The sequence below is a fragment of the Somniosus microcephalus genome, unplaced genomic scaffold (assembly GCF_052327205.1).
Source record: "Somniosus microcephalus isolate GS21.2 unplaced genomic scaffold, FLI_Smic_1.0 scaffold172, whole genome shotgun sequence".
NCBI classification, from domain to species: domain Eukaryota; kingdom Metazoa; phylum Chordata; class Chondrichthyes; order Squaliformes; family Somniosidae; genus Somniosus; species Somniosus microcephalus.
Genome location: NW_028225359.1, coordinates 243,945 through 266,554, shown reverse-complemented (window position 1 = coordinate 266,554; position 22,610 = coordinate 243,945). Strand labels below are relative to the sequence as shown.

Here is a 22,610-nt window from a genome sequence, read left to right as displayed (position 1 = left end):
ATGTAGCTCGGTGTCAAATTTTTTTGTCTTTTAATACTCTTGTGAAGCGCCTTGGGACGTTTTACTATGTTAAAGGTGCTATATAAATACAAGTTGTTGGTGGTGTTGTTGTTGCTTTTAGAAACAATAATCAGGGACAAAATTAACAGTCACTTGGACAAGTGTGGATTAATTAAGGAAAGCCAGCACGGATTTGTTAAAGGCAAATCGTGTTTAACCAACTTGATTGAGTTTTTTGATGAGGTAACAGAGAGGGTTGATGAGGGCAATGCGGTTGACGTAGTGTACATGGATTTCCAAAAGGCATTCGACAAAGTGCCACATAATAGGCTTACCAGCAAAGTTGAAGCCCATGGAATGAAAGGGACAGTGGCAGCATGGATACGAAATTGGCTAAGTGACAGGAAACAGAAAGTAGTGGTGAACGGTTGTTTTTCGGACTGGAGGAAGGTACACAGTGGTGTTCCCCAGGGGTCAGTTCAAGGACCACTGCTTTTCTTGATATATGTTAATGACTTGGATATAGGTGCACAGGGCACAATTTCAAAATTTGCAGCTGACACAAAACTTGGAAGTATAGTGAACAGTGAGGAGGATAGTGATAGACTTCAGGAAGACATAGACAGGTTGGTAGAATAGGCAGACATGTGGCAGATGAAATTTAACACAGAAAAGTACAAAGCGATACATTTTGGTAGAAAGAATGAAGGGAGAAAATATAAACTAAAGGAGGTGCATGAAAAGAGAGCCCTAGGGTTATATGTGCACAAATCATTGAAGGTGGCAGGGCAGGTTGAGAAAGCAGTTAAAAAAGCATACGGGATCCTGGGCTTCATAAACAGAGGCATAGAGTACAAAAGCGTGGAAATTATGATGAACCTTTATAAAACACTGGTTCGGCCTCAACTGGAGTATTGTGTCCAATTCTGGGCACCGCACTTTAGGAAGGATGTGAAGGCCTTAGAGAGGGTGCAGAAAAGATTTACGAGAATGATTCCAGGGATGAGAGACTTCAGTTACGTGGGTAGACTGGAGAAGCTGGGGTTGTTCTCCTTAGTGCAGAGAAGATTGAGAGGAGATTTGATAGAGGTGTTCAAAATCATGAGGGGTCGGGACAGAGTAGATAGAGGGAAACTGTTCCCATTGGCGGAAGGTTCGAGAACCAGAGGACACAGATTTAAGGTGATTGGCAGAAGCACCAAAGGCAACATGAGGAAAAACTTTTTTATGCAGCGAGTGGTTAGGATCTGGAATGCAATGCCTGAAAGGGTGGTGGAGGCAGAGTCAGTTGTGGTTTTCAAAAGGGAGTTGGATAAGTACCTGAAGGAAAAAATTTGCAGGGTTAAGGGGAAAGGGCGGGGAAGTGGGACTAGCTCAAATGCTCTTGCAGAGAGCCGGCACGGGCTCGTAGGGCCGAATGGCCTTCTTCCGAGCTGTAACCATTCTATGATTCTGAGGTGCGGTGCCCAGAATTGAATGCAGTGCTCCAGATGGGGTCTAACCAGAGCTTTATAAAGCTGTAACGTAACTTCCTCCCCTTGTAATCCAGGCCCCTTGAGATAAACAGTGGTCAGGCAATGACACTTTCATATTCTCTTTTGTTATTCTTCAGATAAAAATCTCGAGGCCGCAGATCACAGGTCTACACGCCGTTTAAAGTCTACGATCTACTTCTGCTGCTGTGCTTACCCGCTCACATTCTCCACTCAGACATCCACATATTGGGTTAGCAAACAGAACTAGTCGGCAATAGTGTGATTATCATATTAGAAATGGAGTTTTTTTCCTATTTCAGGGTCGTTCCAATAAAATGATTGCGATTGATATTTTTCCCATTTTGTTCCCCTCCCCAAGGCCAGGAAGCCAATAGCCCTGTGTATCGCGCTGTGCGTCGGAAGGACGTGTTCCAGCCGACACCGGTGGGTGGGTGGGGGCGCTTCTGACGCACTTCCCGCAGGACAGCAATCAGGGGTGGGGACTCGGGCTGGCTCCTTCCCTTACCCCTGGGGGCTGAGTCCAGCTTTAGTACCCCTCGTGCTGGCCTGGGTCAAATCAGGTGAACCTAAACCTGGGATCTTCCCGGGCTGTGTGGGTCAGCACCACACCCAAGGGGAGGTTTCAGATATCAAGAGACTGCAACATAAATCTGAGCCATCTGCCCTTACCTCTGAGTCCCTCCGTGAGGCGAAGTGATTGCAAGAGAGAAATGTTTGCGTTCCATCAGATGATTTTCTGTTATGCTTATTTGATATTTTGTGTATTTATTATGATTTATGTAAATCAGTTAAATGTGGAAATGCTAAATGTTTCATTGATGATGATGTTGATGGTGGGGGCGTTGAATTGAAGGAAGTGTGGCAGAGATGAGATCCAGTGAAATCAGCACTGACCCAGACTCTGAACCAATTTACAGGGGCTTGTGAGTTGGGGGACAGTGCCCACTGTGCATCTCCCCCCGCCCCGCCCCACCTGCCCAGGTACCACTGCCCCACCCCCAGTGCACACCTCGCACCGCTCGCTCTCCCACTGCCTTCCCCAGCCACACCGCTTTCTCCCTCGCACTGCTCTCTCCCCTCCCCTCGCACCGCACTCTCCCCCCGCCCCTTGCAACGCTCTCTCCCCCCTGCACCGCTCTCTGCCCCTCGCTCCGCAGGGTGTCTCACTCTGCCTCACTTCAGAATCTGTCCGTACCGTTGCACCTGACTCACACCCCACGAAGTGCAGTGCGGTTTCAGATTCACATGGACACTGAACCCCAGGGAGCGGGAAGGAGCCGATAAAGGGGCCATTAGCTGCTCTCATCTGTGCTACCCACGCTCACGACGTCTACAGGAATCATTTGTAACATGCATTTCTTGCACAGCCGGACTGAAACAAAAGGGTTACGGAAAAATAAACTCCGTCGTGTACTAGGGGAGATGATTTTGGTCTGGCACATCCTGACCCTATCGCTGAGAACCCTGCGCAACAGGAACCTCTTTCTGAATGAAAGCCTGGCCTATAAAGGCTGGACAGAGCATGGTGACTGGGAGTGCTTCCACCGCCCTTTCAGGCAGCGCGTTCCAGATCACAACAACTCGCTGCGTAAAAAAACACTCTCCTCATCTCCCCCCTTGTTCTTTTGCCAATTATTTTAAATCTGTGTCCTCTGGTTACCGACCCTCCTGCCACTGGAAACAGTTTTTCTTTATTTACTCTATCAAAACCCCCCATAATTTTGAACACCTCTATCAAATTTCCCTTTAAACTTCTCTGCTCTAAAGAGAACAATCCCAGCTTCTCCAGTCTCTCCACATAACTGAAGTCTCTGATCCCTGGTACCATTCTAATTAATCTGTCTGCTGTTTTAACACAGGCATTAACCTGTTTTTGGATTTTCCCAACACCTGGCACGTGAATCTATTCAGTTTTTCCCATTACATAGAATTAACCATTCAGTCTTGGTGCAGCAGTCCTAATCCCTATTCAGTGCCTGCCCTATTCCCAAGGGGTTGCCTGGATGAGTGCAACTCCAACAACACTCAAAAAGCACATCATCCAGGACTGTGGTGATTATTCTTTATGTTTAGTAAGAAGTATTGTGATTGGTTGTTTGTTTCCTGCCTTGGGATATATGTTGTAATCTCATTGGTAGTTGATGTCATGTGATTTGTGGTGGCCATCTTAAATTCAGTTCTTTCCAGCCTTTAGTTGGGACTGGGTGTTGAAGATGTGCTACAGGATTTTTAAGTTAATAAAGCCTAGATTAGAAAGGCAAATCTATTCTTTATTTCAATTTATTAACTTTATGTCAGAATGGAACGATATCTTCAACCAGAACGATTCAATGCTGACCCTAATTCTGCAGGAGTGGATGATAAATGGAAACACTGGTATTGTACATTTAAAAACTTTTTGGGCGTGTTGGATCAAGAGTCTCTAAATAAGCTGAATATGCTGATCAACTACATTGCTCCGGATGTGTATAAATATATTTTGGACTGTAAAACTTACGAAGTGGCTATTTCTACATTGGAAAAGATTTTTGTTAAACCAAAGAATGAGGTATTTGCACGTCACCTTCTATCTGCCCGTAGGCAGCAGGTGGGAGAATCTTTGGATACTTATTTACAAGCACTTCGGTGCCTTAGTGTTAACTGTAACTATAAGGCCGTGACGGCTGAAGAATATAAGGAAGAATCGGTACGGGATGCTTTTATTAATGGATTACTGTCGAGATCAATTCGTCAGCGGTTGTTAGAAAATAAGACTTTGGATCTTAAGAGTGCTTTTGAGCAAGCTTCTACATTGGATGTGGCTCAGAGAAGTTCGGATTCTTATGCTCTTTTTAATCGGCCTGTGACTGTGGTTTCAGCAGTTCCGGATGAAAAGGAATTATGTGGACTTAATAGGAATGGTTTACTAGATTCTGAAACAGTTTCTACTTCAGTGGCTGTTGCCTCTAGGATTCAGAAGTGTTATTTTTGTGGGAACGTCCGGCACCCTCGTCTGAAGTGTCCTGCTCGGGAGGCTGTGTGTAGTAAATGCGGCAAGAGAGGTCATTACGCACGTGTGTGTAAATCATCAGGTTTAATTACCTCCTCTGTGACTATTCAGCCTTTAGGGCATTTGTTGCATCAATTTCTGCTGCATTTGCTCATGGCCTAAACAAAGCTATAGTTACGGCCCAAGTTAATGGGTTGGAAGTGAAGGCCCTTATAGGTACAGGCAGTACCGAGAGTTTTATAAGTCTTCAGTTTGCAAAGGAGAAGCATTTGAAAATTTTGCCTGTTTCCTATCAGGTGTGTATGGCTCAGACGACTCTCACTTCACAAGTAGCTGGTTGTTGCCTTGTGAAATTGATTCTTCTAGGTAATACGTATACTGATATACGCCTATCTGTTTTGCCTAATCTCTGTGCGGATATTTTGATTGGTCATGATGTGCTTCAGTTACACGAGTCTCTCAATCTTTCATTTGGAGGGACTAAGCCACCTTTACCTATTTGTGGATTAACCTCTTTATCCATTTCTCCATTATCACTTTTTTCCAATTTGATGCCGGATTGTAAGCCAATTGCTACCAAGTCAAGAAGGTATAGCAGTCAGGATAGAGAATTTATTAATTCTGAAGTTCAACGTCTCTTATTGGAAGGAATCATTGAACCTAGTTGTTCGCCTTGGCGGGCACAGGTAGTTGTCACGACTAACGAGAGACATAAGAAACGAATGGTGATCGACTATTCCCAAACTATTAATAGGTATACTCAATTAGATGCGTACCCTTTGCCTAAGATTGATGAGCTTATCAATAAAGTATCTCAGTATAAGGTTTTTAGCACTATTGACCTAAAGAGTGCTTATCATCAGATTCCTATTGTTAAGAAGGATCAACCATATACGGCCTTTGAGGCTGGTGGAAAGCTGTATCAGTTTTGCCGAATACCATTTGGTGTTACTAATGGTGTTGCTTGTTTTCAACGGGCAATGGATGCTTTTACAAGTGATAACTCTCTCTCTGACACCTTTTCATACTTAGATGACATCACGGTGTGTGGCAAATCAAGGGTGGAGCATGATTCTAATTTAGAAAGATTCCTTCAAGCTGCGGAAAAAGTTAGTTTAACTTTCAATAAAGAGAAGTGTACCTTTTTGACCACTGAGGTAAATCTACTGGGGTATATTATCTCGGGAAACAAGATTAAACCAGACCCAGAAAGTCTGTGACCATTGATTGATTTACCCTGTCCTACTAATTCTAAGGCCTAGAAATTGGGTTTTGGCTTAGCCAGGGCTTCAGCGCCGGAAGTTAGTGCCGGCGCTAAGTCCCCCTGCGCGCGCCAAAAATTCAGTAGCGCCGCGCCCAAACGGCTGCCGGCGCTACTGAAGGGTCTTAGCGCCTGGAAAAGGGCGCTAACTGCCGTTTAGCGCCGCAATTCCGGCGCTGCGGCACCCGATGCGGTGCGGCAGGCTGGGGAAGTGCAGGCCTCCTCCTTCCGTTAAGGAGGAGCTGCCTGCACCCGGCCGCGGCCCGCGCAAATCTGTTTAAAAATGAGCCCGGCACCTCGGACAAGTGCCGGGCTTGCATCTGTTCCGGGGGTGGGGGAGAAGTCCGGGGAGGGAGCTGCGGGCAGGCGGCCGGCGGGAAAGCGGCCGGCCGCCACGGGGCCTTTAATGCGCCGGCACAAACACATGTTGGACTCTGTTGCCAGAGTCTTAGTTGCGGCTGCCACGGGCGAGGCGGCCGCAACTGAATTTCGGCGCTGGGGCCCGTCGGCATGGCAACCGGGACGCTGCGCACACCGATGACATCATCGGTGCCGGCGCAGCGCTACCGGTGCAACGCCGCTTTAGGGCCCCAGGGAATTTTTCAACTGGCCATAACTCTGGCGCTAGTCCCTCTAGCGCCTCAAAAGCGGCGCTAAGGCTAATGAATTTCTAGGCCTAAGGCTTTGCAACGAGTTGTTGGACTGTTTTCTTACTATTCTAATTGGATTGCAAATTTTTCACAGAAGATCCGGCCTCTTATTCGGGTTACGACATATCCTCTATCATGGGAGGCCAGGACGTGTTTTGATAATTTTAAAAAGGATATCCTTGGAGCAGTTGTGCATTCTATTGATGAGCAGGTTCCTTTTGTGATTGAGACGGACGCTTCTGATTTTGCAATTGGGGCTACTCTGAACCAAAATGGAAGACCTGTGGCCTTTTTCTCACGTACCTTGAACAATAGTGAAAAAAGGCATTCTTCAATAGAGAAAGAGGCGTATGCAATAGTAGAAGCACTGCGCAAATGGAGACATTATTTATCGGGGCGACATTTTAAGTTGGTAACTGATCAAAAGTCTGTGTCCTTTATGTTTGATGTCAAACATTTTGGAAAGATTAAGAATGATAAAATAATGAGGTGGAGGATTGAGTTGGCATGTTACCATTTTGATATAGTTTATCGTCCGGGGAAGGATAATGTTGCTGCTGATGCACTGTCGAGGGCTTATTGTTCTGTGATTCACGGAGATATGCTTATTAATCTTCACAATGCCTTATGCCATCCTGGGGTTACGAGGATGATACACTTCGTACGCAGTAAGAATTTGCCCTTTTCAGTTGAAGACGTCAAGTGGATGACTTCATCATGTTCTATCTGTGCTCGGTGTAAACCGAATTTCTTTAAGCCTCAACGAGCTCATCTTATAAAGGCTACTTCTCCTTTTGAACGTTTGAGCGTCGATTTTAAGGGGCCTCTTCCTTCAACTACTCAAAACCGATATATATTTACTGTTGTGGATGAGTTTTCAAGGTTCCCTTTTGCTTTTCCTTGCGCAGATGTATCAGCTGCTACAGTTATCAAATGTCTGACTCAACTTTTTGTCATCTTTGGGATGCCTGCGTATATCCATTCGGATCAGGGAAGTTCTTTTATGTCTTCCCAGTTGAAGGAATACCTTCAGAGTCGGGGAATTTCTACTAGCAGAACTACCCCATATAATCCCCAGGGTAATGGACAGTGCGAACGATACAATGGGGTGATCTGGAAGGCAGTTATGTTGGCTTTGACATCCCGGAACCTTAAGAATACACAGTGGGAAATGGTACTGCCTGATGCCCTGCATTCCATTAGATCATTGCTTTCAACGGCTACTAATGTGACCCCCCATGAAAGGCTCTTTAACTATCCGCGGAGATCTACTACGGGATATTCGTTACCTTCATGGCTTACTATGCAGGGACCTGTGCTGCTTCGACGCCATGTTAGATTGTCAAAATATGATCCTTTAGTGGAGGAGGTGGAGCTGGTGGAGGCAAATTTCCAATATGCTCATATTCAATTCCAAGATGGGAAAGAAAGTACTGTTTCAATTAAAGACTTGGCTCCTTGTGGTGGCCAGCCCTCTTCTGAGGATATTAACAATAGTCATGATTCAGATAATGTGGATGCTGTTACAGATACTACGAATATTTCCAATCCGACTGCAGATAATTATACTTCTATTAGTCAGCCCTCGATGGATGTTCATGACCGTCCCAGTTTACCTCCTGATGGGATTTCTAATCCGGAAACCGTTGAAAATCGGGATATGGATAGCCTTCCTGCAGAAGATACTTCTGTGTCTCCTGGTGTGGGAGGGCAAGGAATTTCACCAAGGTTAAGAAGGTCGACACGAACAAGATATCCGGTCGACCGATTGAAAATGGACTTTTAAATTGATAGTAATGTTTTAAAATTGTTGAAATATTATATTATATTGTTTTAGTTGAGAGATATTTAATACTTATGTGCAATATTACTATTTGTTGTTGCTCACTTAGTATTGTCATGTTGAATAGTTTTATTTTGTCTGTGCATAGTTTTAGTTGTAAATAATTAATTATAAATTGTAAAGGTTATTTAGGTTGGAGTATATTTTAAAAGGAGGGGTGAATGTGGTGATTATTCTTTATGTTTAGTAAGAAGTATTGTGATTGGTTGTTTGTTTCCTGCCTTGGGATATGTGTTGTAATCTCATTGGTAGTTGATGTCATGTGATTTGTGGTGGCCATCTTAAATTCAGTTCTTTCCAGCCTTTAGTTGGGACTGGGTGTTGAAGATGTGCTACAGGATTTTTAAGTTAATAAAGCCTAGATTAGAAAGGCAAATCTATTCTTTATTTCAAGGACAAAATGACCCACTTGATCAACAGCCCATCCACCACCTTGAACATTCACTCCCTCCTCCACCTCCGCGGCCTGCATTCCCACCACGCGCCCCCGTTACAGGAAGGACATTCACTGGCGCCACTGAATTTGCCCCCGAATGCACGAAAAGTTCATTATTAAAATTTCTTACATAATGAAAAGGGGGGAGGGGGTTCCTTCCAACAATGGAAATCCGATGAGCAAGGACAAGCGCTGTCTCGAAGAAGCTGAGCTTTGTATGTCTGTAGTTACGTTGCCCGTTGTTCGACAGTGTTTCCCTCCCATGGATGGATAATGCGGGTTCTGGAATCTGTGCATGTTATTTATTGTGAAGATGTTGTATGTACAAATAAAAATTGACAGAGAATCGCTGGCATTCAAGGACTGGGTGATGGGAGAGATGGGAGAACACTAGGGCTGTTCTGCCTGGGATGTGCACCATGGGGGAGGGGCTTCCCCCTGTTGTAAGCAACAGTCGAACCAGGAGCAGCACAAACCAGGTTCAAACCAGGCAAACCTTCGCCAGCTTTAGCCTCGCCATGGGTTAAAAGTCCTTTGTGGGCTATTTTTTTAAATATTCATTCTATGGGCTTCACTGGCAAGACTGGCATTTATTGTCTGTCCCCAGTTGTCCTGAAGGGCAACAACTGAAGGGCTCGCTAGGCTGCTTCAGAGGCTAGTTAAGAGTAAACCACGCTGGTGTGGGACTGGAGCCACATATTGGCCCAGACCGGGTAAGGACGGCAGGTTTCTTTCCCTAAAGGAACATCAGTGAACCAGTTGGGTTTTTACGACAATCAAACAGCTTCACGGTCACTTATGGATACCAGCGTCTTCAAACTGAATTCAAATTGTCAAGCTACCATGGTGGGATTTAAATTCATGTTCTCTGGGTTATTAGTCAAGGTCTCTGGATGACCAATCCAATAACATAACCACTACACCACCGTACCCATGTTTTAACTCATTGTTTAACAATTCTGTCCTTCATGTGCTCCTTTAACAGTCGTTAATCTGTTTATGTTCTAATACCTGGACCTTCTTGGTCAAGTTTCCACCCTGAGCCACTCCTGGGGACCACGCATCACATTTCACCCACTAGACATCAATCTAACGTACCCTCCACAAATCATAAACTGGGTGGCACAGTGGGTTACACACGAGATCTTCCAGCACAAGGACATGGGTTTAAATCCAGCCTCAGCTGATAGGTGAAAGTCTCCTCTGTTGGTCAACAAAGGCCGCTAAGTGAAATGATTTGGGGCTCCTCTCCCTACAGCTCCTGCTGGTACTAGACCACTCCTAATATGGTGATGACGTGCAATGTTACTTAGACAGGATCACTGTGTAAGCCCCTCAAGCCTGCTCTGCCATTCAATAAGATCATGGCTGATCGTCTAACTTAACTCCACTTTCCAGCCCGATCCACATATCCTTTGATTCCCCTAGAGTCCAAAAATCTATCGATCTCAGCCTTGAATATGTTCAACGACTCAGCATCCACCGCCCTCTGGGGTAGAGAATTCCAAAGATTCACCACCCTCTGAGTGAAGAAATTCCTCCTCATCTCAAACCTAAATGGCCGACCCCTTATTCTGAGACTGTGACCCCTGGTTCTAGACACTCCAGCCAGTGGAAACATCTTCTACCCTGTCAATCCCCCTCAGAATCTTATATGTTTCAATGAGATCACCTCGCAATCTTCTAAACTCTAGAGAGTAATAGGCCCGATCTACTCAATCTCTCCTCAGAGGACAACCCTCTCATCCCAGGAATCAATCTAGTGAACCTTCGTTGCACCGCCGCTAAGGCAAGTATGTCCTTCCTCAGACAAGGGCAGCAAAACTGTGCACAGTACTCCAGGTGTGGTCTCACCAAAGCCCTGCACAATTGTAGTAAGACTTCCTTACACTTATACTCCAACACCCCTTGCACTAAAGGCCAACATGCCATTTGCCTTCCTTATTGCTTGCTGTACCTGCAGGCTAACTTTCTGTGTTTCCTGTACGAGGACACCTAAACCTCCCTGAACATCAAGATTTAATCATTTCTCACCATTTAAAAAACATTCTGTTTTTCTATTCTTCCTACCAAAATGAAGAACCTCACATTTCACCACATTACACTCCATCTGCCACCTTATTTCTGGGATGAGGGGATTGCCCTATGAGGAGAGATTGCATACACTAGGCCTATATTCCCTAGAGTTTAGAAGAATGAGAAGAGATCTCATTGAAACATATAAAATTCTTAAGGGGCTTGACAGGGTAGATGCAGGGAGGGTGTTTCCCCTGGGCTGGGGAGTCTAGAACCAGGGGTCATAGTCTCAGAATAAGGGGTAGGCCATTTAGGACTGAGATGAAGAGAAATTTCTTCATTCACCAGAGGGTTGTGAATCTTTGGAATTCTGTACCCCAGAGGGCTGCGGATGCTCAGTCGTTGAGTATATTCAGGCAGAGATCAATAGATTTTTGGATATTATGGGAACCAAGGGATATAGGGATAGATCAGGAAGGTGGAGTTGAGGTAAAATATTAGCCATGACCTTATTGAATGGTGGAGCAGGCTCAAAGGGGTAAATGGCCTACTCCTGCTCCTATTTAATATGTTCTTAAGTTCTTAAGGTCCGCTTGGGACATGGAAGAAAATGGCATATTGGTCCAATGGTGAACGCTGTTGAGGTTGGGCTGAGGATTGATATTGAGACAGTGTAGAGGAGCTTTACTCTGTATCTAACCCGTGCCGTACCTGCCCTGGGAGTGTTTGATGGGAGAGTGTAGAGGGAGCTTTACTCTGTATCTAACCCGTGCTGTACCTGCCCTGGGAGTGTTTGATGGGACAGTGTAGAGGGAGCTTTACTCTGTATCTAACCTGTGCTGTACCTGCCCTGGGAGTGTTTGATGGGACAGTGTAGAGGGAGCTTTACTCTGTATCTAACCCGTGCTGCACCTGCCCCGGGAGTGTTTGATGGGACAGTGTAGAGGGAGCTTTGCTCTGTATCTAACCCGTGCTGTACCTGCCCCGGGAGTGTTTGATGGGACAGTGTAGAGGGAGCTTTACTCTGTATCTAACCCGTGCTGTACCTGCCCTGGGAGTGTTTGATGGGACAGTGTAGAGGGAGCTTTACTCTGTATCTAACCCGTGCTGTACCTGCCCTGGGAGTGTTTGATGGGACAGTGTAGAGGGAGCTTTACTCTGTATCTAACCCGTGCTGTACCTGCCCTGGGAGTGTTTGATGGGACAGTGTAGAGGGAGCCTTACTCTGTATCTAACCCGTGCTGTACCTGCCCAGGGAGTGTTTGATGGGACAGTGTAGAGGGAGCTTTACTCTGTATCTAACCCGTGCTGTACCGGCCCCGGGAGTGTTTGATGGGACAGTGCAGAGGGAGCTTTACTCTGTATCTAACCCGTGCTGTACCTGCCCTGGGAGTGTTTGATGGGACAGTGTAGAGAGAGCTTTACTCTGTACCTAACCCGTGCTGGACCTGCCCTGGGAGTGTCTGATGGGGCAGTGTAGAGGGAGCTTGACTCTGTATCTAACCCGTGCTGTACCTGCCCTGGGAGTGTTTGATGGGACAGTGTAGAGGGAGCTTTACTCTGTATCTAACCCGTGCTGTATCTGCCCCGGGAGTGTTTGATGGGACAGTGTAGAGGGAGCTTTACTCTGTATCTAACCCGTGCTGTACCTGCCCTGGGAGTGTTTGATGGGACAGTGTAGAGGGAGCTTTACTCTGTATCTAACCCGTGCTGTACCTGCCCCGGGAGTGTTTGATGGGACAGTGTAGAGGGAGCTTTACTCTGTATCTAACCCGTGCTGTATCTGCACCGGGAGTGTTTGATGGGACAGTGTAGAGGGAGCTTTACTCTGTATCTAACCCGTGCTGTACCTGCCCTGGGAGTGTTTGATGGGACAGTGTAGAGGGAGCTTTACTCTGTATCTAACCCATGCTGTACCTGCCCTGGGAGTGCTTGATGGGACAGTGTAGAGGGAGCTTTACTCTGTATCTAACCCATGCTGTACCTGCCCTGGGAGTGTGTGATGGGGCAGTGCAGAGGGAGCTTTACTCTGTATCTAACCCGTGCTGTACCTGCCCTGGGAGTGTTTGATGGGACAGTGTAGAGGGAGCTTTACTCTTTATCTAACCCGTGCTGTACCTGCCCAGGGAGTGTTTGATGGGACAGTGTAGAGGGAGTTTTACTCTGTATCTAACCCGTGCTGTACCTGCCCCGGGAGTGTTTGATGGGACAGTGTAGAGGGAGCTTTACTCTGTATCTAACCCGGTGCTGTACCTGCCCTGGGAGTGTTTGATGGGACAGTGTAGAGAGAGCTTTACTCTGTATCTAACCCGTGCTGTACCTGCCCTGGGTGTGTCTGATGGGACAGTGTAGAGGGAGCTTTACTCTGTATCTAACCCGTGCTGTACCTGCCCTGGGAGTGTTTGATGGGACAGTGTAGATGGAGCTTTACTCTGTATCTAACCCGTGCTGTACCTGCCCTGGGAGTGTTTGATGGGACAGTGTAGAGGGAGCTTTACTTTGTATCTAACCCGTGCTGTACCTGCCCTGGGAGTGCTTGATGGGACAGTGTAGAGGGAGCTTTACTCTGTATCTAACCCGCGCTGTACCTGCCCTGGGAGTGTCTGATGGGACAGTGTAGAGGGAGCTTTACTCTGTATCTAACCCGTGCTGTACCTGCCCTGGGAGTGTTTGATGGGACAGTGTAGAGGGAGCTTTACGCTGTATCTAACCCGTGTTGTACCTGCCCTGGGAGTGTTTGATGGGACAGTGTAGAGGGAGCTTTACTCTGTATCTAACCCGTGCTGTACCTGCCCTGGGAGTGTTTGTTGGGACAGTGTAGAGGGAGCTTTACTCTGTATCTAACCCGTTCTGTATCTGCCCTGGGATTGTTTCATGGGACAGTGTAGAGGGAGCTTTACTCTGCATCTAACCCGTGCAATACCTGCCCTGGGAGTGTTTGATGGGACAGTGCAGAGGGAGCTTTACTCTGTATCTAAGCCGTGCTGTACCTGCCCTGGGAGTGTGTGATGGGACAGTGTAGAGGGAGCTTTACTCTGTATCTAACCCGTGCTGTACCTGCCCTGGGAGTGTTTGATGGGACAGTGTAGAGGGAGCTTTACTCTGTATCTAAGCCGTGCTGTACCTGCCCTGGGAGTGTTTGATGGGACAGTGTAGAGGGAGCTTTACTCTGTATATAACTCGTGCTGTACCTGCCCCGGGAGTGTTTGATGGGACAGTGTAGAGGGAGCTTTACTCTGTATCTAACCCCGTGCTGTACCGGCCCTGGGAGTGTTTGATGGGACAGTGTAGAGAGAACTTTACTCTGTATCTAACCCGTGCTGTACCTGCCCTGGGAGTGTCTGATGGGACAGTGTAGAGGGAGCTTTACTCTGTATCTAACCCGTGCTGTACCTGCCCTGGGAGTGTTTGATGGGACAGCGTAGAGGGAGCTTTACTCTGTATCTAACCCGTGCTGTACCTGCCCTGGGAGTGTTTGATGGGACAGTGTAGATGGAGCTTTACTCTGTATCTAACCCGCGCTGTACCTGCCCTGGGAGTGTTTGATGGGACAGTGTAGAGGGAGCTTTACTTTGTATCTAACCCGTGCTGTACCTGCCCTGGGAGTGGTTGATGGGACAGTGTAAAGGTAACTTCACTCTGTATCTAACCCGTGCTGTATCTGCCCTGGGAGTGTTTGATGGGACAGTGTAGAGGAAGCTTTACTTTGTATCTAACCCGTGCTGTACCTGCCCTGTGAGTGTTTGATGGACAGTATAGAGGGAGCTTTACTCTGTATCTAACCTGTGCTGTACCTGCCCTGGGAGTGTTTGATGGGACAGTGTAGAGGGAGCTTTACTCTGTATCTAACCCGTGCTTTAACTGCCCTGGGAGTATTTGATGGACAGTTTAGAGGGAGCTTTACTCTGTATCTAACCCGTGCTGTACCTGCCCTGGGAGTGTTTGACAGGGACAGTGCAGAGGGAGCTTTAATCTGTATCTAACCCGCGCTGTACCTGCCCTGGGAGTGTTTGATGGGACAGTGTAGAGGGAGCTTTACTCTGTATCTAACCCGTGCTGTACCTGCCCTGGGAGTGTTTGATGGGACAGTGCAGAGGGAGCTTTACTCTGTATCAAACCGGCGCTGTACCTGCCCTGGGAGTATTTGATGGGACAATGTATAGAGAGCTTTACTCTGTATCTAACCCGTGCTGTACCTGCCCTGGGAGTGCTTGATGGGACAGTGTAGAGGGAGCTTTACTCTGTATCTAACCCATGCTGTACCTGCCCTGGGAGTGTGTGATGGGGCAGTGTAGAGGGAGCTTTACTCTGTATCTAACCCGTGCTGTACCTGCCCTGGGAGTGTTTGATGGGACAGTGTAGATGGAGCTTTACTCTGTATCTAACCCGTGCTGTACCTGCCCTGGGAGTGTTGGATGGGACAGTGCAGAGGGAGCTTTACTTTGTATCGAACCCGTGCTGTACCTGCCCTGGGAGTGTTTGATGGGACAGTGTAGAGGGAGCTTTACTCTGTATCTAACCCGTGCTATACCTGCCCTGGGAGTGTTTGATGGGACAGTGTAGAGGGAGCTTTACTCTGTATCTAACCCGTGCTGTACCTGCCCTGGGAGTGTTTGATGGGACAGTGTAGAGGGAGCTTTACTCTGTGTGCTGCCTCTCCCTCTAACTTAACCTCACTGTATGTATTTAACTTACTTATATATGTATAACCTACCTGTTGGGGCCGTTGCCCCTTTAACTTACCTTTTAGGGCCATTGCCCCTTTAAGACGCGCCTTAGCGTGCTGACGTCACGTCACGTACAACGTAGCGTGCTGACGTCACGGCACGTACGACGTGACGTGCGTGAGGCGGCTGCCGGCCCGACTCGGCCTTCCAGAAAGGCTGCCGGCACAGCCCGGCCTAGCGTCTTTAGCCGCATCTACCAGCCGCCGGGAGCGACGCGATCTTCCGCTCCCGCGGCAAGCATCGGCTCAGCCTGGCCTCCAGCTCCCGCTCCCGACTTCGGCCTCCACGGCCAGAAACGCGACCACGCGCATCACGTGACGCCCCAAGCGCGGACAACGCTACCGAGCGTGATGAGGTCATCACGCTCCCCACAGGACTGCTACGTAGTCCTCGTGGAGTCCTCGCTGGGACACAGACCTACACCACGGTGCTCCTACAGCAGCACAGGCTCCGGGCAGTTGTATTGTCCCCATGCTTGAGTCTTGGAAATTGTTTGTCTGTAAGTATTTTAGAATGCTATGGATGATTAATGTGCACTGTATGTTGTAGAAAATGTTTAGTTGTAACTTTTCTCTGCCTAGCTGATTAACTAGTAGCTGTATTTTCATACACTATGTACAGGGCTAATTTAAAGAGAATGCCTCCCAGTTTACTAAATGTACTGTGTTGCTCAGGCGTACCTAAATCTGTGTATACATATCAGTTATGCGCCTGTATACTAATGTGTGCTTCCATTTCTGTGTTGTATTTCAGTTTTACAATTAGAATCGTTCAGTAAAGCGTTACAAGAAAAGTCAAGCCTTGTGATTTTATTGGAAGATATCGAGTTGTTCGCTATCTGTCTAGCTCTGCATAGAATCGCGTTGCGAGGGCAGAACAGTAAAAAGACAACAGCACAGCGGGCTCAAGCGCAGGAAGATACCACTCAGCTACCATGAGTCTACGCTCAGGAAAACAATATACCCTAGAGGACGTCGACCAGTCAAGCGAGAAGCATGAGCCTCTCCTAGCAAACGATGCCAAGTCACAGTCCTCTAAAGTATCCACTAGATCATCTCGGCAGTCCAGCAGACCGTCGTCATCGACAGCTTCTGCAGCCGCCAAAGCACGTGCCAAGGCAAAAGCTGCCCAGGCTCAATTGGCCCTTGCTGAAAAAGAAGCTAGGGTTATGAAGCAGAGAGCTGACCTCGCTGCCAGTCTCCACATTCTCCAAAGCCAGAGAGCTGCCGCTGCCGCTAAAGCTAAAGCCGCAGCTTATGAAGAAGGTGAGGAGAACGAAGGCGGGGAGCCCAGCCAGGAAACATATGTTCTGGGACAGCCCCTCAGTCCAGTGCAATGTACAAGTGAGTGTGTCCAACAACACTCCAAATTGTTCTCCAAGGAAACATCCAACTATCTCAACGCAGAACCAGCTACTCAACACAGTAGCAAACAGCCTGTTTTTGGAGACACTGAGCTTAAAGGAGAAGAAACAAGCAAGACTTACCTACAGAGACCTCCACAGCACTCGGCCAATCCAGCCAAGCAGTCCTCACCCGAGCCACAGGGTACACAGGACCTCGCTGGGTGCCTTATCCGCCGAGAGTTGTTGAGTTCGGGCCTTCTGGAGTTAGATGGCCGTCCTGAAAGTTGTTGGTCATGGAAAGAGCCAAACCTGAGACTACACAAGGTAGCATCGAACAGTGGACAGGTGATGGAAGCCTTCCCTGCAGAGGACCGTGCCAAGGATCTGAAGGATTTGCACCTTGGAGTGGATCCTCCCCCCCTTCAACGGAGCCTGGGGCGCTCCTGGAACCTGGAAACAGACAGCGTCACATTCCTGGTGTCCCGTGAAGAAAGGCCATTCACACGGAGAGACATCCTGTCCACAGTCAACAGTTTGTACGACCCTTTGGGGTTCGTAGCTCCCATAACAATGCAAGGAAAAGCATTTGTACGGGAACTCTCATCGGATCAGAGTGAGTGGGATGCTCCACTCCTCCCTGAAAAAGAAGCAAAATGGAACCTACAGTTGATCAGAGACAAGATTGACATCGATGTGGGCGCCGTCAAGTTCTTCACGGACAGCAAGATTGTACTTGGTTACATCCACAACTCCACAAGAAGGTTTTACGTGTATGTTTCCAACTGGGTGACTCGTATCAGACGATCCACTCACCCTGACCAGTGGTGCTATGTCCCCATGGACCTGAACCCTGCAGACCATGCTACCAGGTCTATACCAGCAGCACACCTACAGCAAAGCAGTTGGTTCTCGGGCCCCTCTTTCCTGTCTAATGTCAACACAGAGGAGACTCCTGAGTCCAATCCCTTCACCCTTGTGGAGCCTGAAGCTGATACCGAGATTCGGCCTGAAGTTACGACCCTGGTCACCAAAGCCTCAGAATCTCAGTTGGGCTCACAAAGCTTCGAGCGATTCTCAAGCTGGAGAACACTCTGCCGAACCACAGCCCGACTCATTCATGTAGCAGCATCCTTCAAGGGGAATTCGGACAACATAGAACGCAAAGGATGGAAATGTTCTAAAGAAGTATCCAGCACAAGTGAGCCATCACAAGCCAAAGGTGTGATCATTCGCTCTGTCCAGCATGATGTCTTCAAGGAGGAATTCAAATGTCTTGAAGAGGGACAGACATTCCCCAAGCAAAGAGGAGAGTATTTGTCCACCCTACAGAGCTGTAGGAAATGGACAGAAGACAAGCCAAACGTCAAAGTGAGAGACGTTGTCTTGCTGAAAGACAGCCAAGCACGCAGAAATGAATGGCCAGTGGGCCTGGTTGTCAAAACTCTGCCGACCAGGGACAAGAGGGTCCGCAAGGTGGAGGTGAAGATTGTCAAGGAGGGGCCTATCAAAGTGTTTCTGAGGCCAGTCTCAGAGATCCTCCTTTCTGAAGTAACCTAGAGAACGAACTCTGAGTATGTTGCAGCCAAAGGACGTTTTCTTCAGGTTTATTTTGTATCTGTAGTGGTACAATGGAATTGTACCAAGCGGGGAGTGTGCTGCCTCTCCCTCTAACTTAACCTCACTGTATGTATTTAACTTACTTATATATGTATAACCTACCTGTTGGGGCCGTTGCCCCTTTAACTTACCTTTTAGGGCCATTGCCCCTTTAAGACGCGCCTTAGCGTGCTGACGTCACGTCACGTACAACGTAGCGTGCTGACGTCACGGCACGTACGACGTGACGTGCGTGAGGCGGCTGCCGGCCCGACTCGGCCTTCCAGAAAGGCTGCCGGCACAGCCCGGCCTAGCGTCTTTGGCCGCATCTACCAGCCGCCGGGAGCGACGCGATCTTCCGCTCCCGCGGCAAGCATCGGCTCAGCCTGGCCTCCAGCTCCCGCTCCCGACTTCGGCCTCCACGGCCAGAAACGCGACCACGCGCATCACGTGACGCCCCAAGCGCGGAGAACGCTACCGAGCGTGATGAGGTCATCACGCTCCCCACAGGACTGCTACGTAGTCCTCGTGGAGTCCTCGCTGGGACACAGACCTACACCACGGTGCTCCTACAGCAGCACAGGCTCCGGGCAGTTGTATTGTCCCCATGCTTGAGTCTTGGAAATTGTTTGTCTGTAAGTATTTTAGAATGCTATGGATGATTAATGTGCACTGTATGTTGTAGAAAATGTTTAGTTGTAACTTTTCTCTGCCTAGCTGATTAACTAGTAGCTGTATTTTCATACACTATGTACAGGGCTAATTTAAAGAGAATGCCTCCCAGTTTACTAAATGTACTGTGTTGCTCAGGCGTACCTAAATCTGTGTATACATATCAGTTATGCGCCTGTATACTAATGTGTGCTTCCATTTCTGTGTTGTATTTCAGTTTTACAATTAGAATCGTTCAGTAAAGCGTTACAAGAAAAGTCAAGCCTTGTGATTTTATTGGAAGATATCGAGTTGTTCGCTATCTGTCTAGCCCTGCATAGAATCGCGTTGCGAGGGCAGAACACTCTGTATCTAACCCGTGCTGTACCTGCCCTGAGAGTGTTTGATGGGACAGTGTAGAGGGAGCTTTACTCTGTATCTAACCCGTGCTCTACCTGCCCTGTGAGTGTTTGATGGACAGTGTAGAGGGAGCTTTACTCTGTATCTAACCTGTGCTGTACCTGCCCTGGGAGTGTTTGATGGGAAAGTGTAGAGGGAGCTTTACTCTGTATCTAACCCGTGCTGTAACTGCCCTGGGAGTATTTGATGGACAGTTTAGAGGGAGCTTTTCTGTGTATCTAACCCGTGCTGTACCTGCCCTGGGAGTGTTTGATGGACAGTGTAGAGGGAGCTTTACTCTGTATCTAACCCGTGCTGTAGCTGCCCTGGGAGTGTTTGACAGGGACAGTGTAGAGGGAGCTTTACTCTGTATCTAACCCGCGCTGTACCTGCCCTGGGAGTGTCGGATGGGACAGTGTAGAGGGAGCTTTACGCTGTATCTAACCCGTGTTGTACCTGCCCTGGGAGTGTCTGATGGGACAGTGTAGAGGGAGCTTTACTCTGTATCTAACCCGTGCTGTACCTGCCCTGGGAGTGTTTGATGGGACAGTGTAGAGGGAGCTTTACTCTGTATCTAACCCGTGCTGTATCTGCACCGGGAGTGTTTGATGGGACAGTGTAGAGGGAGCTTTACTCTGTATCTAACCCGTGCTGTACCTGCCCTGGGAGTGCTTGATGGGACAGTGTAGAGGGAGCTTTACTCTGTATCTAACCCATGCTGTACCTGCCCTGGGAGTGTGTGATGGGGCAGTGTAGAGGGAGCTTTACTCTGTATCTAACCCGTGCTGTACCTGCCCTGGGAGTGTTTGATGGGACAGTGTAGAGGGAGCTTTACTCTTTATCTAACCCGTGCTGTACCTGCCCAGGGAGTGTTTGATGGGACAGTGTAGAGGGAGTTTTACTCTGTATCTAACCCGTGCTGTACCTGCCCCGGGAGTGTTTGATGGGACAGTGCAGAGGGAGCTTTACTCTGTATCTAACCCGGTGCTGTACCTGCCCTGGGAGTGTTTGATGGGACAGTGTAGAGAGAGCTTTACTCTGTATCTAACCCGTGCTGTACCTGCCCTGGGAGTTTCTGATGGGACAGTGTAGAGGGAGCTTTACTCTGTATCTAACACGTGCTGTACCTGCCCTGGGAGTGTTTGATGGGACAGTGCAGAGGGAGCTTTACTCTGTATCTAACCCGTGCTGTACCTGCCCTGGGAGTGTTGATGGGACAGTGAAGATGGAGCTTTACTCTGTATCTAACCCGTGCTGTACCTGCCCTGGGAGTGTTTGATGGGACAGTGTAGAGGGAGCTTTACTTTGTATCTAACCCGTGCTGTACCTGCCCTGGGAGTGTTTGATGGGACAGTGTAGAGGGAGCTTTACTCTGTATCTAACCCGTGCTATACCTGCCCTGGGAGTGTTTGATGGGACAGTGTAGAGGGAGCTTTACTCTGTATCTAACCCGTGCTGTACCTGCCCTGGGAGTGTTTGATGGGACAGTGTAGAGGGAGCGTTACTCTGTATCTAACCCGTGCTGTACCTGCCCTGAGAGTGTTTGATGGGACAGTGTAGAGGGAGCTTTACTCTGTATCTAACCCGTGCTCTACCTGCCCTGTTAGTGTTTGATGGACAGTGTAGAGCGAGCTTTACTCTGTATCTAACCCGTGCTGTAACTGCCCTGGGAGTATTTGATGGACAGTTTAGAGGGAGCTTTACTCTGTATCTAACCCGTGCTGTACCTGCCCTGGGAGTGTTTGATGGACAGTGTAGAGGGAGCTTTACTCTGTATCTAACCCGTGCTGTAGCTGCCCTGGGAGTGTTTGACAGGGACAGTGTAGAGGGAGCTTTACTCTGTATCTAACCCGCGCTGTACCTGCCCTGGGAGTGTCTGATGGGACAGTGTAGAGGGAGCTTTACTCTGTATCTAACCCGTGCTGTACCTGCCCTGGGAGTGTTTGATGGGACAGTGTAGAGGGAGCTTTACGCTGTATCTAACCCGTGTTGTACCTGCCCTGGGAGTGTTTGATGGGACAGTGTAGAGGGAGCTTTACTCTGTATCTAACCCGTGCTGTACCTGCCCCGGGAGTGTTTGTTGGGACAGTGTAGAGGGAGCTTTACTCTGTATCTAACCCGTTCTGTACCTGCCCTGGGAGTGTTTCATGGGACAGTGTAGAGGGAGCTTTACTCTGTATCTAACCCGTGCTGTACCTGCCCTGGGAGTGTTTGATGGGACAGTGTAGAGGGAGCTTTACTCTGCATCTAACCCGTGCAATACCTGCCCTGGGAGTGTTTGATGGGACAGTGTAGAGGGAGCTTTACTCTGTATCTAACCCGTGCTGTACCTGCCCTGGGAGTGTTTGATGGGACAGTGTAGAGGGAGCTTTACTCTGTATCTAAGTCGTGCTGTACCTGCCCCGGGAGTGTTTGATGGGACAGTGTAGAGGGAGCTTTACTCTGTATCTAACCCCGTGCTGTACCGGCCCTGGGAGTGTTTGATGGGACAGTGTAGAGAGAACTTTACTCTGTATCTAACCCGTGCTGTACCTGCCCTGGGAGTGTCTGATGGGACAGTGTAGAGGGAGCTTTACTTTGTATCTAACCCGTGCTGTACCTGCCCTGGGAGTGGTTGATGGGACAGTGTAAAGGTAACTTCACTCTGTATCCAACCCGTGCTGTATCTGCCCTGGGAGTGTTTGATGGGACAGTGTAGAGGAAGCTTTACTTTGTATCTAACCTGTGCTGTACCTGCCCTGTGAGTGTTTGATGGACAGTATAGAGGGAGCTTTACTCTGTATCTAACCTGTGCTGTACCTGCCCTGGGAGTGTTTGATGGGACAGTGTAGAGGGAGCTTTACTCTGTATCTAACCCGTGCTGTAACTGCCCTGGGAGTATTTGATGGACAGTTTAGAGGGAGCTTTACTCTGTATCTAACCCGTGCTGTACCTGCCCTGGGAGTGTTTGACAGGGACAGTGTAGAGGGAGCTTTACTCTGTATCTAACCCGCGCTGTACCTGCCCTGGGAGTGTTTGATGGGACAGTGTAGAGGGAGCTTTACTCTGTATCTAACCCGTGCTGTACCTGCCCTGGGAGTATTTGATGGGACAATGTAGAGGGAACTTTACTCTGTATCTAACCCGTGCTGTACCTGCCCTGGGAGTGTTTGATGGGACAGTGCAGAGGGAGCTTTACTCTGTATCAAACCGGTGCTGTAC

At 48.3% G+C, this 22,610-nt stretch overlaps 1 protein-coding gene across 1 annotated transcript in view; it reads left to right on the top strand.

The window, feature by feature from the left end:
* The window catches only part of LOC147082108 (uncharacterized), a 75,155-nt gene extending 66,540 nt beyond the window's left edge, over positions 1-8,615 (top strand). Inside the window, exon 22 of the mRNA XM_085980440.1 lies at positions 1,613-8,615. The gene's annotated coding sequence lies outside the window, so the exon portion shown is untranslated. The remainder of the gene's footprint in view (positions 1-1,612) is intronic.
* Positions 8,616-22,610: the final 13,995 nt, after the last annotated feature.